Consider the following 19477-nt stretch of genomic DNA (forward strand, 5'->3'; position numbering starts at 1 on the left):
CACTAGGATGGTTAAAATCAAAAGGACAGACAATAACAAACTTGTAAAGAGGTGAAAAAATTAGAACACCCACATTGCTGGTGGGAATATAAAGTGGTACAGTCATTTTGGAAAACTGGCAGTTCTTCAAAAGGCTGAGCACAGAGTTACCAAATGACCCAGAATTTCTACTCCTCTATATATGTCCCAAAGAAATGAAAACACACATTCACAAAAAAAAAACTTGTCCCATAATGTGTACAGTGCAGCCTCATTAATAAAAGCCAAAAGGTAGGAACATTTCAAATGCCCATCAACTGATAAAAGGCTAAAATAATAAATGTGGTATATACATTGCAATGGAATATTATTCAGCCATAAAAAGAATGCCATGTCACATTATGCATGAGACTTGAAATCATTTTGCTACGGAAAAAAAGGCCAAAAACCAAAAGACCACATATATATATCGTATAATGATTCAATTTATATGAGGTGCCCAGAATAGACACACTTATAGAGACAGAAAGTAGATTAGTATAGGACTAGGGGACATGTAAATGAGGAGTGACTGCTAATCTGTACAGAGTTTCTTTTGGGGGGTGATGAAAATGTTCTAGAATTGGTTGCACAACTATGTGAACATCCTGAAAACTATTAAATTGTACATGTTAAATGGGCGAATGATATAGTATGTAATTAAATCTCAATAAAGTTATGTGGGGCCGGTGGGGACAGAGAGAGAGAGACAGAGAAATTCCAGATTCCAGTCACCATCTGGGCATCCATGATTCTGCCCTCTCAGCCTTCTCTATCCTTTTGTCAGAGGTTACATGTCTGTGCTCCCAGAGCAAATCCCTCCACTTCCACCAGCTCCAATGCTCTCCAACCTTCTCAAGGACTTTGCTCCAGCAATTCTCTCCTCTCCTACCTGTAGAATTGTCCACATTCTACTGGATCATTTCCATCAACATAAACATTTCCTGTTATTTCTCCCATCAGAAAAACCAAACAACAACCAAAAAACCCTCTCTCAGCTCTTCCTCCCTCAGCAGCTAGCTTTCCATTTCTTTGCTCTCCTTCTCAGCAAAACGTTGAGTTACCCACATTCACCATCTCATCTCTTGCCATTCTCTCAAAGACCCACTTAAACCAGAACATTGTTCCTCCCACCAACGCCATCTTGCCAGGGAACACAGTGGATCCATTGGTCAATCCTCGGTCCTCATCTTCCCTGAACTGTCACCAGTATTTGACACACACTCCTCCATGAGATATCTTCTTCACTTGGCTTCTAGGTCATGACACTCTCCTGCTTTCTTCTTATCTCACTGGTCACTTCTTGGTCTCTTCTGTTGATTCCTCATCTCCCTGACTGCCTCATGTTAGAAAATTCTAGGTCTCAGTTATTGGTTCTCTTTTCTTCTCTATCTGCACTCACTCCTTTACTGACCTCAATCAGTCTTATGGCTTCAAAAACCATCTGTTGATGACCCCCCCCAATTTATATCTCTAGTTCTAACCTCTCTCTATAACTCCAGACTCATATATCCAACCAAAGAGTCAACATCTGCAGTGCGATGTGTACAGGACATCTCAAATGCAGTGTGTCCTTAGCTGAACCCCCTCCAACACCTGTTCTGCCTACTGCCTTTCCCATCTCAGTTGTGGGCAACTCCATCCTTCTAGTTGCTCAGACAAAAACATTCTTTTCCTCACACCCCCATCCAATCCATAAGGAGATCCTGTTGGCTCTGCCTTCAAAGTATATCCAGAATGTGACCTCATTTTCTCCATGTCACTGTCACCATCTTGACCCAGAACATCATCTCTCATTGCAACAGACTGCCATCTCTCTTTGTCCTTCATCATGGATGCTCTCAAAACATACTCCTGTTTAAAATCCCACCTCATATGAAGTAAAGTCAAATGCCTTATCCTGCCCTGTATAACCCAAATTGTCTCTCCATCCACCCTCCCACCCATGACCTCATTCCCAGCTACCCTCCCCCTCCATCTCTTCACCTCTTTGATGTTCCTTAATTTTGCCTCAAGACTTTCCCTCAGTGCCCCTCTGCCTGGAAAATCTTCACCTAGATCAGAATTTCTCAGCCTCAGCACTATCATTTGGGGCCAGACAATTCTTTGTTGCGGGGCCAGTTCTGTGCATCAGAGGATGGTCAGAGCATCCCTCACCCGTACCCACTAGATACCAATAGCACGTCCCAGATGTTGCCAAATTCCCCTGGGGGGGCACAACTGCCCCAGTTTGAGAACCACTGGCCTAGATCATCTGCATGGCCTGTGCCTTCATTTCCCTCAAATCTCACAATCACAACAAAGCCTACTCTGACCCACCCATCCCCTCCCCCTGACCCCGCACTTCCAATCCCCTTTACCCTGCTTGGCTTTTCAGAGCAACTATCATGTTGGCTTCACGGGGGGGGGGGGGGGGGGGGGGGGGGGGAGGCGGCGCTGGGATCTTCCTCTGCTTTGTTTCCCGGTGTATCCCCTGTGCCTAGAACAGTGCCTGACACACAACTGGTTCTCAATAAATATTTGTTGAGTAAGTGAACCAGAAGACTCAATATGGTAAAACATAATACATAAAGTAAAAGGTCAATTTATCTGCAAATTAATCTTAAATTTGTCTAAAATGAAACACAATCCCAGTACAAATCTCTGCGGGATACTATGTGAGATTTGAGCTGATATTTCTAAGAGTGTACCTAAAAGAATAAACATGTGATCTCACACAAAAATAATGAGGGGAGACTTGCCCTCTAAGATGTTACAAATGTGTTCATAAGCTCCACTTATTAAAATAGTGGGTTCTAGTACTGGAATAGACAGACTAAACCAGAAGAGTCCCAAAGCGGCCCCAGTGAATACAAGAATTAAGCAAATGACGAAGCTGGCATTTTAAAAAAAGTAAGTAAGCAAAGAGTGAGAGCTCAATAAATAATGCTGGGACAATTGGCTGGCCATTTTACACCTGCAGTACACGCATGTGATGTGGAAATAAATATAGAAGTCATAATACGTGCCAGGGAAACAGCTCCTGGGGGTTGTCTCTGGGGAGCAAGACTGGGAGGGATGTTGAGGAATGAAGCAGGGAACTGCTGGGTTTATTACACACTTTTTATTATCTGTGCTTTTAAAACTACACATACATACTACTTTGATGAAAACAAAAGTTATTTTAAAAAAGCAACAAGCATGCCTCTCTTTAACCTGTCAAATTGACCAAGATTTTAAAAATGAGGATTTGCTGGTATGCACCACTGGGTCCTTCTGTAAGGTGATTTGTCAGGAAGTATTAAAAGTCTTAAAAGCAAGCCTACCCTTTGAGTCAACAATTCTACTTCCAGGAATGTATCCTGAAATGGCACAAAGGAATATAGCAAGAACGCTCACGTCAACATTGTTTAAAATTGAAAAACAAAAATGAGGTTCCCCCCAAAATGTCCAACAGGGAACGGTTTATACAAATTATGATAAATTCACACCAAGGAATGCTGTGCAGGTGTCAAAAGCAGGAGGGAAAGAGACCCATTCCCAGGGGAAGGCATTCGTGGTGCATAAAGTGATTAAACAGTTTAGATGCAGTAGGCATAAAAATTATTATTGCATTTTTTAGTAAAATGAATATGACTTATGAGTTTATATACATAAAGGGATTTAAACATAAGATCCTCCCACTTGGTGACAACGTACGGGAGCCCCAAATCCAGAGGGTGGGTTGGGTGATAAGATTTTGATATTCTGCTTTTTGCTTTTATTAAAGAATTTCTGCAGGGAATTGCTAAGACTTGTGATGGTGAAGGCAGGAATGCCAAGGTGAGATGCCCCTCTGCCACCCACTCACCCACCAAACCCCAAGCTGAGTGGCCCAACCGGCCACGGCTGGACTTGCCTGGATCCAACTGCACTAGGGGTTCAGCCAGCGACCTGATGCCTGCAGCCCCGGCAGTGAGAGCCCCCTTCCGGCAGATGGCGGCGGGGGCTGGGGTCCCAGGACAGAGGCTACATTTGGGCAGGCCACAGCTGCCTGCAGCCTTGGCAGTTACTGTCCCTTTCTGGGGCTCTGGCTCTCACCCTCCAGGTGGCGAACTGTTCACCTTGCCAGTGAAGCTCCAGGCTCCAAATTCCTCCAGCCCAGAAGCCAAATGCAGTTCACAGGTATATGGTTTGGTCGGTGGAAGACTTTGATTTTAAATTCTGAATTCGTCTCCAGATTTCAGAAGGGGAGAGATGTCATATAAAAATCTACCCATTCTTGAATATCTGAATATCTGGCTACCCCGAAACCCCAACCAGTTTCTGCAGTGACAGCTGGCGCTGAGTTCCCTGACACCCTTCCAACAGGGCAGGTGTCCCCGGGCATCCCAAACTGCACCACTTCCTTTTCAAGAGGCCTGACTGCAATGGGAGCAGAATTTTACACCTGGGCTATTCCATGTCTGCGCTACATCATGCTCTCTCCCCACTTTACCAGGACCCTCTCCCCTCCCACCGTCAGCTGTGGGAACCAGGCTCCATATCCCGGTGCCCTTGACCCCTGTTCTGACCTGCCCCCTTGGGACATTATGGTTTTCATTGCAGAAAATCCTTCCAAGTCTGCCTCCTACCCACAGCCGAGTGGTGTGACAGCTCAGATCTCGGGGAGCCCTTTGGCCCTGCTGCTGCTCAGACCCTACCCAGGGGGACCTGGACTGAGACCAAGACCTTGTCAGTGCCTCACCTCAGCTCTGGGCTCAAGAAGGGAACATAGAGCAGAAAGGACGATCTTGGTCCTCGGGGACTCTGATCCCAGCAGAAGAGACTCACCTGGAAGACAACTGGTTTAGGAAAACTGAAATCCCTGAGAGCCAGTGTTGTGGACTGAGTTCCCTGGGAATTCTGGGGTTTATTGGGAAGGGCTCTGCGAAGAGGTCCCACAGGGAGCTCTGGAGCAGGGATGGACACAACCAGTCACTGGATGCAGGATGAGTGTAGCCTTGGGCAAGGAACCCCCTGAGGCCAAGGGCAGTTCCAATTTGGTGGGGGAGGGGTGCCACTAGAAGCATCAGCTGCAGATTTTCCCAGCAGCTCCCATGGGAGCATGTGGGCAGAGCACAACTTGGTGGGGGGGATGGTCAGGGACGGGTCGTAGGGGGACAGTGCCAGCCTGAGTGCTGGGGACAGTGCCAGCCTGAGTGCTACAGGCAGCCTCAGCAGAAGGGGTCAGGGATCCCTGAGAGACTCCTCTCTCTCAGGCAAAGCCTTCTATGAAGAGCTAGAGACACAAGAGGAGGAGACTGCACTGAAAATTCAGTCACATCCCAGCATTTATTTGAAACAGAACATTAATTCTGACTGTCATTAGAGTCCATTTCAATTTTGTAATAACATAAAAAGTTAAGAGTCTAATTTATTCATACAAATCTTGTTAGCATCCAATTTCCACATAATGTAACATATTCCTTAAAAAGCTGACAAAGCAGAAGGAATTAAAAACGTGAAAAAAAAAAGACATCCATGGGTGCTAACTGCCACAAAGCCAAAGGTGAGGAGGGGGAGAGCAGGATAGCTCCTGTTAGGGCTGGAAGACTGGAACAAGACCCAGCAGACGTCGGAGAGGCAGGCTGCGCCACCCAAAGGAGCTGTGGTCCCCTCACATCCCAGACTGTCCCCCGGATGCTGCATGGGGGGGGTCCTCTTCACCACCTGCACTGGCCCCCACCCCCCGACGCTGTCCCAGTGTGCGTCCTGGCCTTCCAGCTCCACAGACAGCTCCCTAGCACTTTCCTCAGCAAATCCATCCTCGAGAGCCCGTAACTCCTCTTAATTACACGTCTGCGGTGTTTGCATTAGATAGCTGTCACCCTATAATTTACCAGTACACGGGTTTTAATTGTACGTTAATCTTTCCTACACGCCACTCCTCTGCGAGAATCTGTAACAGCAGCAGTTTGGGCCATTTTGTTTATTCCTCAACCAAAAAGAGCTGATGAATGTAATTGCAGACTGTCCCTCCCCTTCTTTTCCAGGATCACCTGCTGTGTGCTGGGGCTGGAGAGGCTCCTGTCACCCGCAGGCTGCCTCTAAACACAATATTGGACTGTTTCGTGGCTGACATAAATTTCAGAGGAAAGGTCAGCAGCAACAAGCAATCTTCCAATCACCCGCTCTGTGTTCCCTGGGTGCCCCTGATCACATCCTCTCTCTCAAGCGCCAGCCTGATGGGTGCTGGAAGCGCTCACATGGGAAACGTTCTCACAAGAGAGGACGACAAGAGAGGGCAACGTGTAAGCCTAAGAAATCCACCAGCACGGAGGTTCCAAGGTCACTCAGAGAACCAGGAAGGAGAACTATAAATTACAAAGCCCTGGATGGCTGCCAGGGCCCTAGGAGGCTACATTTAGCATACGATTCTCCCAGCAGCAGGAGGAAGCTTTCACTCCCGTTCCAATGGAATTTGAATGGGATTTGTTACAAGAACACTGTGATTGAAATATCACCAATTGGCTTTTCATGACAACTCTGCAATAAATTGCGACTGCGATGGTGTCTGTGTGTGTGTGTGTGTGTGTGCATGTATGTGCGTGTGTGTGCGTGTGTAGGAGGGGTGGCTGTTGTGTTCTCCAGCTGGCCGAGGTGGCAGGAAAAGGACCCCATACAATATTTATGAAATCCAGATGAAGCCCTATGCTGGCAATGAGCTGATAGCATAACACAGATTTCAAAAACGCCTTGACATTTGCCCAAGATCAAATTTTCCCTTGCGAAACCCCACGAGGCTTTGTGCTGACAGCGGTCTGCGCACTTCCCCCCTACAGCAACCTTCTCTATTTAAACCCGGGTAATTAACACTGGATCGGCGGAACCCAGGGATGGGCGTGATGCAGACTGACACCACAGAAGTCCACTTTTCTTTTGTGGAAAACAGAAGCAGTGGGTTCTCAGTGGTGCAAGACAGGAGTTTTGATAATTTTTATTGTTAAACACTTTCAGGCGTGCAAAACAAACTCAGTGATCTCCTTACTGACGAGGCTCTGACAGCGTGTTTGGATGAAGAGAGATGTGTAATGAGCAGTGATCCATCACACATCAGCCTGGGAAACAAAAACGAAAGCAGGAAATGTATTTCCTTGGGGTCACTGATCTCATTTAGGTGCAACCCTTGATTTGTTTTAGGAGATCCCATTAGGAAGAGTGTCACTAGCCTTCCCATGACCTGGGTAACAAGTCATTTCCAAAGTGGTCCCTTAGGGCATCTTCCAGCCCAAAGGGTTCCCTCTCCTACCACTGCCCAGTACCCGGGACTTTTGGAGACATAGGCTCCCCATGTACCAGGACACAGACTGGTGAAATATTGCATGAAATATTGCATGGGATCCAGGCCTGAAGTCCCCAGAGATTGTTTATGAGTAAAAGGCCAGGGCGATTTAGTTGGGTTTTGAGAAACACTTCATACTGCACATTCTAAGAGAAGCAGAATCGTTGTCAAGCATGCATCTTTATGAGCTGTCCGCCTATAAACCTTGCACGAAAGGTCCGTGCTTAATGTTGGTTTGGCAGTAAATTGGCGCGATGCATGGGGCTGCTGCATCAAATTAGCATCAACTCATAAAACGTTACTGAACGATTCCTCAAATCTGCCAACTCTTCAAATCAATTTTGGAGTAAGCGTCAAGGTTTTTTTTTTTAACTTTGATAAACTTTTCATATTAGTTATCACAGAAGAGCATAAACCTTTCTAATCTGTCTTCCCATAAAAAAAAAAAAAGGTGTTGTTTTTCCCAAACTGCTTTTAGCTCTTCCATCTTTGCACACCCGCCTCCACATCGCATAAACAATGTGTGTGTCATGGATTCTTTGTTGCCCTATTTTAAAGCGACTGGTATTTGGTTCACACTGTCCCTGCCCCCGTGATCCCGCAGCTTAGAGAGAATTTCTACCAGCACCAGGATAAAATTTTCTTCTCTTGCCTTTAACATGCAGTCCCAAGCACGCCTCCTCCAGGAAGCTTTCCATAACTCACCAATGAACTCTGATCACTGCTCTATACACTTGTGTGTCATGTCAACTAGACCACAGTCTCCTGTGGGCTCAGTGCACCTCTTTCCCTGAGGACTTCATGCTTTGGTCCCTCGAGGCTGACACTGAGTGATCCATGAGGTGTTATCTCCCCGCTTCCCATCTATGAGGACCAGCCTGGGTCTCCCACCTCTGTGAAGTCCCCAGCAGATGCCCCAACCAGAATCCCTTGCTCTCGGTCCCCAACTTCAGAGATCTCAGCCTCTCCCAGTCAGCCTCCACTGTTTGCATCGGAGTTGGTATGAATCTTCCCTCAGGGGCAACAGCTGGTCTCAAAACGAAATAAGAAAAGAACCTGGATTTGAACCTGAGGGGTCTGACCCAGAACTCTCATGCCCCCAGCCATGCTGCTTTCCAAACAATTATGCCACCCTTGAGGAGAAAGGGAACTAGTCAAGCCCAAAGAAAGGCTTTATCATAGTCCGCATCAAAATGTGATAGGGCAGGAGTGGGTGGGCTGGTAACAGACATAGCTCTGACTTTCACTTGACCGGAGGGCATATCATTTATGCCCTTTTCATGTCATCTGTGAAGAGGTGGTGTTGCAAAGCTGAGGAGGCTGCGTGGAGCAGGGATGGAGTGCTGCTTTCAGCGGGGCTTTCAGGCTTCTCTGGAGGGACCCAATGACAGGTGAGCCCATCAGGGATGAGGTCCCCTAAGGGATGCTCCTAAATGGCCAGCGCCTGGAGCGCTGAGGGTGAGCATGGCTGCTGGGGGCATCAGCACAGAGCCTGGGGCTCGGAACCGCAGACCTCGGTTGGAAAATGACTTTGGAGGAGGGGGGGGTCATTTATAGGAACAGAGCATCAGGATGGGACACCCTCCAGAGCCCTTCCCATAGCAACCCAGGCTTCCAACAAATCCCTGTCAGGTCAGCTGGGGTAGGAGAGGACAGAAGCCAACAGGCAACACTCCATCCTCTGTCTCTTATTCAGTGGGTATTTACAAGGCCCTACTCTGTGCCAGGACCATTCTAGGCGCTGGCACACAGCAGTGCACGTGACAGACAGGAAGTCTCAATGCTCCTGGAATCTGTGAAGGGAAAGAAAGACAAGCCCCAGAGAGACTGATGGACCATGGAAATCCATCTGGTGGTTCTGGGGCAGGTGGCCAGGTCCCCAGCTTCATCCAGAGAAACACCTGTCTATTCCACCCATGCCTAAGAGCATGGTGGTTTCAAACCCGCATGGCTGAGGGAACCACAAGCACCCCAGACATTTAAGACACAATTTGGAGATGGAAGTGAATTTTCAAATTTGTTGAAAAATGTTTTCAACTTCAACATATCCTTGGCAAAAAAAAAAAATATATATATATATACATATATATATATATATACACACACTGTATTAGTCATCTGGGAAATAAAATTAAAACCACAGTGTAATAACTCTGCATGCTCATAGAATAGCTAACATGAAAAAGACTGACAACACAAAGTGCCGGAAAGGATGTGGAGCAGTTGGCACTCATATATGGTTTGCGCCATGGGAATTAGTATAGCCACTTTAGGAAACTGACAGCATCTACAAAAGATGAAGGTATGCATATTCTGAGACCCATCAAGTCTCTTTGAGGTATATCTTATTAAAACCTGTATATATGCCCAAGAGATCCAAGAATGTCCCAGCAGCATTGTTCATAAACCCCCAAACTCTGAATGATCCAAATGTCGATCAACAGGACAACGGTGCACCTTCACACCCTGGAATCCTAGACAGTAACAGGAACAAACTACAACTCCTCACTGCAACGTGGGTGACACTCACAGACACGATGTACAAAGGTACACAGACTTATGACTCCACTGCTGTCAAGTTTAAAAACAAAGAAAAACAATCCACACCATCACAAGTAAGGAGAGCGGTTCCCGGTGCTGGAAGGGAAGCATCAGGAACAGATCACAGGGATGCTGGCCACCTTCTGACTCCTGCTCTGGCCCTGGGCACACAGGCCTGTTTTGTTTGCAGATATTCACTGCACTGTACACACAATCTGTGAGCTTTTCAGTGTGCATACAGCACTTCAAATAAAGTTTTCAAATGTACTGAACGCAAGTCCGGGAAAAGGCATCCATGGGAAACTGCTAAGAAAGAAGACATCAGTCAGTGGAGCCACATGCCCCCTCAGCCTCTGTCACATCACCAGACAAGGCCCTTGATCAACATGCTTCCTTGCATCCGAGAGGGAGAAGGACTGAGCCTTGGCTGAAAGACCAAACACAGGAGATGCTGATGCTGGTGATAACGGCGGTTGCCATTTATTGCGGGCTGGCTATCTGTTAGGCACTACGGCTCTGTGAGGTCTAGGCAATATTGTCATCCCCATTTTACAGATGAGGAAACTGAGTCTATAGTCCAAGAGGGACCACATGGTGAAGCTGGGATTTCAACCCAGGCAGTCTGACTCCAGGTGTTGGCTTCAGTCACAACCCTGAGATGGCTGCATGGGGTGGGGTGAGGGGTGGAGCTGGTTGCCATGGCTGCACACTGACACTTTAATTCATGGAGGCAGACTGTGTTTTCACAGGGATGAAAGGTCATGAGATTAAATTTGCACATGAGGCCAACCCTCAGGAGGTAAAATAACATCCATGGATGGGGAGGCCCAAAATCTAAGCAGGAGATGGCAAGATGGACCCAATCTGGAGAAATGCGGTTCACCCTGCACACCAAGGCAGTCATCCATGCTTAAAAGACTTTCATGAGAAAAATGTGCAGGAGTGGCTGCTGCAAAGGATGCCCAGGGGGCCATGACCACTGACAGCTGGCTCAGCCCCCAAGCACAGTGACAGGGGAGGGGGCGTCTAGGTGAGATCACCATACGGCACCAGGTCCCCACACCCCATGTGACACCACCTCCAGCCCAGTGGCCACACCTCTGCCAAAGATCCTAAAAAGACGTGGGAAAGTTGAGGGAACCCTCAAGGAAAGCCCGTTGGAAGTAAGGCTCCTTATAAGGGAAGGGGTAGAAAAGAGTATTCCTGGGGAAAGTGTCAGAAGGAGCCCCAGACAGGCTGACTGCATCCCCTACTGGCTCCACTAGTGTAGACAGATGGCTTACACCATGAACTGGCCTCAGTCAGTGTAGACAGACTGCACTGCACTTTGGGCTCAACCACCCCAGCTCTGGGAGACAGAGCCTGATGGGCAGGGCCATGGCCAAGGGGAAGCGGAGGCCTGAGGGAAGTCCCCAAAGCCAGAGAGCGTTTCAGAGCCTGTGCAAAGACCCTATAGAGAGCCAGGCAGGCACAGACTAAATGGAAGTTTCCAGTGCTCACCCTGGACTCAACTAGTGTAGACAGACTGTCTGCACCATGTACTGGCTCAGCTGGTGTAGACAGAGTACCTGCATCACACGCTGGCCACGGTGTAGACAGACGGCACAGTTAAGCTCACTCCGCCTGCCAGCAGCAATCACTGAGTACCTTCTCCATGCTGAGCTCATCACGGCCCAGGCACAGGAGAAAGCAGTATTTGCACCAGCTCAGCTAGCTTCCTCCCGACACGGCAGGAGGTGCTGCACACGAGGGACCCCCATCAGAATTTGCTGGGTTCTGGATGCTCCCTCAGGCGCACAGGAAGAAAAGCCCCTTTGCACAGCCCCCAGCATCTCAGGGCTGGAGGAGGGTCTCAGTGTCCTACAGGCTTGGGCAGATGGGTCTTGTCCAGGGAGATGAGTCAGCCCCCAAGAAGAGGCAGCCTTGAAGGTGGGGACGACCAGTATGCCAAGGATGAGTCAGCCTGAGCCTGGGCTAGGGGCTGCTGGCACGGGGCTCTGCTGATGAGCATGAGAGCATGACCAGCGGTCCACGGTGGTGAAGGCAGCAGCCAGGATAGAAAGAAAGCCCATCTGGTGAGGCCACACTCCAGGCAAAGAGCCCAGGGGCTGGAGGAATCAGCCCCAGAGATGCCTGGAGCCCGTGGAGTAGATCTGTACCTTGTAGCATCCTCTCCTTGGCTCTCATCCCTTCTGTCCCAGAGTCTAGCCCAGCCAGGGAGGAACTGGCTCAGGTCCAGGCAGAGTGAGGACAGGGTGACAGTGACCTGGGCTGTTGCCTGCAGCTCAGCGGCCGCTCGGCTCAGGGCCCAAAGCCAGCAGCGTAGGCCCAATGGGATGCAGGGTGACTCACAGAATTGCTCCCCCCACCCCAGTTCTGGAAGACAGAGCCAGAGGGACCCAGCTGATGTCCACGGGGAAGCCAGGGCCCAAGCTGAGCTCACACAGCCCCAAGGAATTCACTGGCTTTGGAGGGGGTTTGGGAGCTCAGGACCGTGCCCATCGCAGAGGGTGGGAGCAGGTAGAGCCTGACTCCCCAGGGAGGAGGGAAGGAGAGGGGACAGAGAATGAGGGGCGGGCACAGGAGAGGAGTTCTTTCTGGGGCAGGCACCAGCTAGCTGCCAGGACAATACAAGTGGGTGGGAGGTTGAGGACCTACCAGGGAACCGGGAAGTTAAGTGGATGAAACACAGGCGGAGGCCACCTCTGGCCAGCAGGTGGGTGTCTGAGCAGCCTACGCTCACAAGAGAACACTGGCACTGGGCTGTCACTTACTGAGTGCCTGCCATGAGCCAGGGCTCAATGGTGAACACATGGTGGGAGGGAGCAGAAGGTCCAGGGGCTCAGGGGAAAGCTGGAAGGTGGGCTAGCTGGGCAGGGGCACAGAGGCAGGGCCACATGAGTGGCTGCCTGACCTTCCCTCCCTGGCCCTGGAGGATATAACCCAACTAGAGTGAATGGGCATTTGGACATTTTGGTCCAAGGGGCACCCAGTCACGATCCAGAAGTCACCACCTCCCCTCGGCACCTAACCCAGCACCAAGCCCTGGCAGATTCATGTCCACCCACCCCTCTTTAGCACCACAGCCGTCCTCCTCCAGGATTACTGCAGCCCCCCCCCCCCACTGGGCTCCCTACTCTCAGCTGCTGGTAGGTCCCAAGTCCCTCCCCCCGTCTGCAAGGCCCTATATGGCCTGTGTCTCCTCCACTCTCCTGGCCCCATGGGTCTTCCCACAGCTCCTGGATGGCGCTCCACGATCTCCCTCCCTCACTCACATTCTGTGCCAGGAAGCTCCCCCTCCCACCCCCACATGCTTAGTTCCAGCTCTTCCTTCAGAGCTCAGCTGAAGAGTCAGTCACCTCCTCAGGGAGGTCCTCCCGAGCCCTCAGCCTAGGTCAGATCATCCTATTTTATATCTCATAACCACCCAGATGTTTCCTTTATACTTTTATCATAGCCTAGACAACACTAGTAATGGTGTTGTCTGGCGCAGCGTGAAACAGTGTGCGATGAGAGGATGGTAAGCAAGCCTCTATCCCACCATCTGCAGACCCTGCCAGGGCACGGCCACTCTCGGGCTGGCCTTCCCCAGAGCCTGACCCAGGAACAGACGTTAATATGCACTCATAAACGCTCACTGACAGCAAAATGGAGAGTGACAATGAGCCTGATGCTAGGAGGGTGGGATGGAGCATTATTTGGCATCAGGTTTCAATGCTGACAACTCTAATTTAGTTCAAATAAATGTCACTCACCAGGGCCAGCTCTGGCCTTGGGTTGCCAGGGACAGGGTGTCTTGCTCTCAGTCACCAGGAGCAAGGAGCACTGATTTCCCAGAAACGCACGTCCTTCAGGGTATGAGTTAAGAATGCCAAGACCCAGGCCTCTGGGAGGGCAGCTGTCTGCGCTCCTAGCCCCTTGCCTCCAAACACTTTCTGACCTCCCAAAAGGTGGCTTTTGAGATATAATTTGGCTTCTTGGTGTCAACCCGCCTAGACACAGGCTTCCCCACTGCCGGTAGCCGAGGCTGCACTTGTGGCCAGCAGGCGCAGACCAGAGCTCCCGATCACAGATGACAGGAAGTTCCATAAAGGGTAAAAGTCACAACTTTTTCCCATGACCAATTTGTAAGTCTCATCTTCTGCCACAGTGATTTACCGACCGCACAGGTCACACATCCTCCAGCCAGAAAGAAATGAGACGGCGTCTCCCGTGTCCTCTGCTACCTGAGCTAATGTGTCCCCGGCTGTCTGAGCCCAAGGGTTTCCTCTGCTTTTGGGCAGCCTTTTCCCAGGAGGGAGGGAACACAGCTGCTCTGGAGTCAGACGAGTCTCGGCGAAGACTCCAAAGACAGTGCCGGGGAGCCTACTGTCACCACACTGTTCCCACGCAGGCTGCCTGCCCCCAGCAAACTTCCTGAGACTCCCAGACATCCAGACATAGTCACCACATACACATCCAGACAACTATCCTCCATTTATTTTTTATTTCTCACTGTCCCATGTCAGAGCTGCGCTGATCTCCTTGGGTCAGCACTACATGAACCTCCTGTTTATAACTCCTTACCTTCTGATTAGCTGAAAGGCTGGGTACTTGTTTCACAGTGTTATCTAATTGCCATAGTTACTCACAAAGGAGCTGCAATAATCCTTTGTCCACTTTCCCGCCCATAGGCTCCCTCCCTGCTCCACCTTTCTCCATTGTAGCTGCCATGCACAGATAAATCAGGGAGGTGTGGCAGGTACCTGCTAAAATAGAAGTCTCAGACTCCAGGTCGGGCAGCAGGCAGGAGATGGGGCACCTCAACCCCCCATAAGTAAACTAACAGCCCCCATAAGACTCCAGTGCCCACCACAGGTGTCTTTAACCGGATGCATCAGCAAACAACGATAAAAGCTCTAAGCTCCCATCTCTTCGATCAGCAAAACCGCAAAAAGCCTATCAGGCCACCACTGGCACGAACCAGAGGAAAGAGCAGAGAAGGAGCCTGACAATGTTTCCGAATCAAGAGGATCTGACATTCCTCCTTTTAATTGAATTGAAGGGGAATTCTGAGACAAGCCCACCAGGCACACTTTCTGAACAACCACAGGGTGAAAAAGTAGTTACCAAACTTTCCCAGACTTATTAGCTTACATAAACAGAGATTTGAATAAATGTTTAAAAAAATGAAATTCCCTTGATACTCTGTAATCAGTAAATGTTCATTATGGAAACACAGCAAATATGCATGAAATTTCCCAAGTGGTATTCTGGCTACAAGATTAAAAAAGCATCTCAAATAGCAGGCTGAGTTACAAAGCATCCTCCTCTGGTCACAGTCCAGGAAAGCTCTGCCCAGTCCAGGAGGTCAGACAAAGCTGCTCCTCTCCCGGCCGGAGTCAGGAAAAATCAGAAGATGTTCCTCTCACCCACTCAGGCAATTTAGAAGTGAGCCCCGGCACTGGCTGATTGATGTCTCTCTATAAATGATTAATCCTTGACCTTGCTTTAAGAAAGGACTTGACTTTTTAATTTGGGGTCTTTTTAAAAATCAATATTGGGGGAACATAATTCACTCTTGTGGAGTCTGATTCCGGGTAAATAAATAAATAAGCTATGCCTCCCCTGATTCCCAGGGTAAATGGGCCAGGCAATAGATGGGGTCAGACTTGGAGGTTCTCTGTGTTCAACTGCTATTGGATTATCGATCATCCTACGTGGCTCAACTCTCTTTAGGGTCTGAATTTTATCCCCACTGTGGGTTACTTCGCAGAGGCAGATCTGATGAAGTCTCCAGGATGTGCTTCCACACCCCCCAGAATCTCCCCGGAACCTGTCCTGCTGTACGTCGTAGTAGGCTGTCTGAATGAAAATAGGGCTTCCTCCAGGGACCAGAGTGTCACCCTTTCTGATAGCCTGTCTCCCTTGCCTTTGGGACAGGGGCAGAGAATGGGCAGAAGAAGCCATGACAGTTGAGAAATTTTAAAGAGGACTCTTAAAGGCCACTCTTGCCTCAGAGGCCACACTGCTCTAAGGCAGGACTTAGGAAAAGTTCTCCATCCCATGAGCAAGGGTCAAGGTGAACTTAGATGTGAGAGGTTAGCCAAAGAGAGTGGGCTTGGTAGTGCAGCTTGTAAGCAGCCCAGGGATGGGGAAGGGGCTAGTTTGCCGCTTACCCCTCTGCAACACCCCCGCGCCTCCTCCTCATCCCCAACACTGGTCCCCTCACTCACCGGCCTCTCCTTCAGGCTCCGCTGCCAGGCCAGATGCCGGCCAAGCGGATACAGAGGGCCAAGCCGGCTCCCCTTAGTGTAGCCAGTTCCGGCTCAGGCTTCAGCTGGGAGGGGGCCCAAGGACCCGGGGTCCACTGCGATACCGGAGGCTGTAGAGGGCCAGGGAGTCCTAAGATTGGCCCCCAATAACCGGCTGGGACAGACAGCCGGGCAATGAGTGCCCAGGGCGCTGCACCGATGCCGAGTCCACTCCTGGTCGGGGTCGCTGGGCCTGGAGCCCGGATGTACCGCGAAAGTTAGGGCGGCAGGAGTCCTGCGCGGAGGAAGAGAGAGGGGTCACTTCTGACCCAAGCGCCAGCACTGGCACTGTCAAACCCCGGAAACTCGCCTTCCCCTGTCTGGGTTTGCCTCTGCGAGACCACAACTGATGTGCAGAACTAGCAGCCAGCAGCTGGAGTCGCAGCCGCCGCCAGAGCTCGGCTGCGTCCCGCGGCAAAGCGTATCCTTTCCCCTTCCTCCGGAGCCGCCCAAGACTCCGACGCCTGCACTCCTGGACACACGCACGCACGCACCTTCACACGATCACTGACGCACACACACTCTTCTCGAGTTCAAAACAGGCGGGTGCCCGGGAGAGTCGCGGGATGGGGATGAATGCGATGGAATGGGAAGGCACCTTCCGCCGTTCGGCAGGAAGCCAAGAAGGCAGCCTCGAACTCTTGTCTCGCCCCTACCCGCCACAACCGGTCCCCGAGTCCCAGTCCCGAGCGCGCGGGAAAGCCCTAGGCGCCTCGGGGACTCCAGCCCCGCCCTTTCGGAGCCGGACGTTGCCTCCCCGTGCCCAGCATCTACAGCGGGAAAGAGGAGCGGAGGATCCGCAGGGACCTAGAGAGCCCAAGGGGTGGCAGTTCACAGACGCGCGGCGACGAGTGAAATCCAAGAAGTAAAAGTCTAATTAAAGTTCCCGCTACTGGAGCCAGTCCCCAAAGTGCAGCCAGACCGGAACCCCGTGCGCCCTATCTCCGCCACGGCTTCGGACTCTTATCCGCGTCGGTTCGCAAGGCTGGGGCGCAGTGCAGTCCCAGATCCTCCCGGGACCTTTCGGGGCGCCGCTCCCGGCGGGAGCTGGCATAGGGCGGGGACAGGAGTGGGGCCGGGACGCAGCGCACTTACCTGGCGTAGCCGGCGCTCGCGGGGCCGCGGACGCCTCCAGCCCGGGCGCGGTCCTCCACGCCGAATCCTCCGTTCCGGGACGCACGGGCTGCAGGGAGGACCTCCGCCCCAGCTCGGGCCCGGTGCCTCCTCCAGCTCCGAGCGGAGCCCCGTGAGGTCTGTCAGGCGAGACGCGTGGGGCCGGCGGCCGGAGCGCGCAGAAAAGGGAGAGGGCGCGGTGGCGTGTTCCTCCTCGGTCACTGGCCCCCGTCCATCCCCCTCCCACCTCCAGCCTCCCGCCGCCGCCGTCTCCCTTCTCCTCACGGAGCAGCCAGATCGGCTCTCGCACAGGGAGGGCTCCCAGAGAAGTGCGAGCTGAGCCTCCGGCGAGGCTGGAAATAGCGCCGCGCCCGACCGGCGCCCCGCCCCCGGCCTGGGCCCCGCCCCGCGGTGGTGTAGGCTACGGCGGTGGCCGGGCCGGGAGAGGATCACTCCTGCGATCTGCTCGGCCCTCCCGGGAGCTCATCCGCGCCGCGCCCACGCGCGCTCTGCGACTCCGGCGGCCTCAGGGGCCCCGCGCTCGCAGTGAAACGCCGCTGGGCGCGGTCCGGCGGCCACGGGGGTGGGACTGGGGGTGCTGGGGGCGGCGCCTGTCTCCCAGGTTCCCTGAGAGCCGGACTCCCGGCTGCCACTTGGCTCCAGACCGCAGCCAGAGTGCTGCCACTGCCTCGGTGGGTCGCAGGCCGGCGCCGACCCGGGCAAAGGACGAGGCGTCACCGGAGCGGGCCGTGACCACCGCTGGGCAGGAGGGCGCGCCTGTGACCCGACGCGGCGGGGGCGTGGGGCGGGCGAAAAGCAGAGGATTGATCCCAGGAAGACTCCGTGAGATCCCTTGGCTACAGCCTCGGTGGAATTCGGTCAAGGTCTTGGGCAGCATCGAGCCCTGGTGTCCGGACCGATCCCCAAATTCCTGGGGCTCTGGAAGTGCCCCATGACCCAGGCTCTCCTTGAAATTCCTGTTGGGTCACGGGCCTGAGAGCAGGGAGGGGTTGTGAACGAGGTCAACGTGGGTCAACCAACCCCTCTGCATAAACACCCTCAACAACAGAGTGGGCACGTCACAGATCTACAGCTACACAGCGCCAGGGCAGAGCAGGGACATAAAGGGGGTGGGTGAGATGCTCTGATTCGGTCCTTGTTATTCCTGAGAAGAGGCAGCCCCCATCTGCAGGGGGCAAGCAGGTGCCCGGAAGGAAGGCAGTCTGGCTTTTCACAGGAACGATATGAAACTAAATCCGTCACCTCTTCTTGAAGGGCCACTCAGTATTTTAAAAAACCTATAGAGAAACCTTTAGTAAAATAAAGCGAAAGGTGTTCACCCTCCTTTCATTTTATCTGCTGATAAAGTATCATGATCTCCCTTAGTTCCTGCAACAACAAAGCGGGCATTATCATTATTCCTGTTTTATGGATGAGTTACAAGGTTACCCCAAGCAGACAAGTGACAAGCCACCAAGCCCCAGGTTGCTGGAGTCCACACATCTGAAGGACGGCAGAACCAGGATTGATTCCACAGCTGTATAGGTTTGGGACCGGGGTTCCTTCTCCAAGACTGAGCTCAGACATTGTCAGATCCAGGGTGCTAGGCCCAGCCTCGCTCTATTGGCTGCGTGTTACTTGTGTGTGTGTGTGGGGGGGGGTGGATTGGGGGGAAGGATATGTAGACGGATGAAATTGTCCTCCTCCGCCTCAGTCAGGTGCATATTAGACAAGCCTGAATATAAGGGAAAAGGACTCAAATGTCAGAAAGAGCAGGACAGTGGCATCCTTATCCATCCTGTGACCAAAAGCTGTCAGAGCAGAGCAGAAGGAAAGAAGATGGCAGACAAAGAAGGGGTGGGGGTGCTGGTGGTGAGGTGAGCAGAAAGCTACTTGTCTGAGGAGCCCAGGATGCCCTGACCCTGTACCTGCCCCCGCGCCCTTTCATCCCTACACCTCCGACCCCCTCTCACCACCTGGGGTCCTTGCCGCTGGTTAGCTGGGCAGTGAGGCTGGTTGCTGAAGAAGCCCAGTGGTGAAGGGAACCTCTTCAGTACTGTGCACACTCACGGGGGCACACAGGCACACTTACTGGGCAGTGGGGAAAGGATGGGAAGAGGAGTTCCCATCCCCGCAGCCAGGAGGAGGCTCTCCACCACAAGAGCTTCCACAGGATAAGTCTATACAGGCTGTATGTCTGCAGGACGAGTCTACACAGGCTTTACTGTGG

The 19477-nt window shown here is 51.8% G+C and overlaps 1 protein-coding gene across 3 annotated transcripts in view; it reads right to left on the reverse strand.

Annotated features, from left to right (window-relative positions):
* Window positions 1-17749, reverse strand: part of CHST8 (carbohydrate sulfotransferase 8) — a 120453-nt gene extending 102704 nt beyond the window's left edge. For all 3 annotated transcript variants that reach the window (XM_032486191.1, XM_032486190.1, XM_032486192.1), the window contains exon 1: window positions 17230-17749. The gene's annotated coding sequence lies outside the window, so the exon portion shown is untranslated. The remainder of the gene's footprint in view (window positions 1-17229) is intronic.
* Window positions 17750-19477: the final 1728 nt, after the last annotated feature.

Source organism: Camelus ferus, chromosome 9 (assembly GCF_009834535.1).
Source record: "Camelus ferus isolate YT-003-E chromosome 9, BCGSAC_Cfer_1.0, whole genome shotgun sequence".
In the NCBI taxonomy this organism is placed as follows: domain Eukaryota; kingdom Metazoa; phylum Chordata; class Mammalia; order Artiodactyla; family Camelidae; genus Camelus; species Camelus ferus.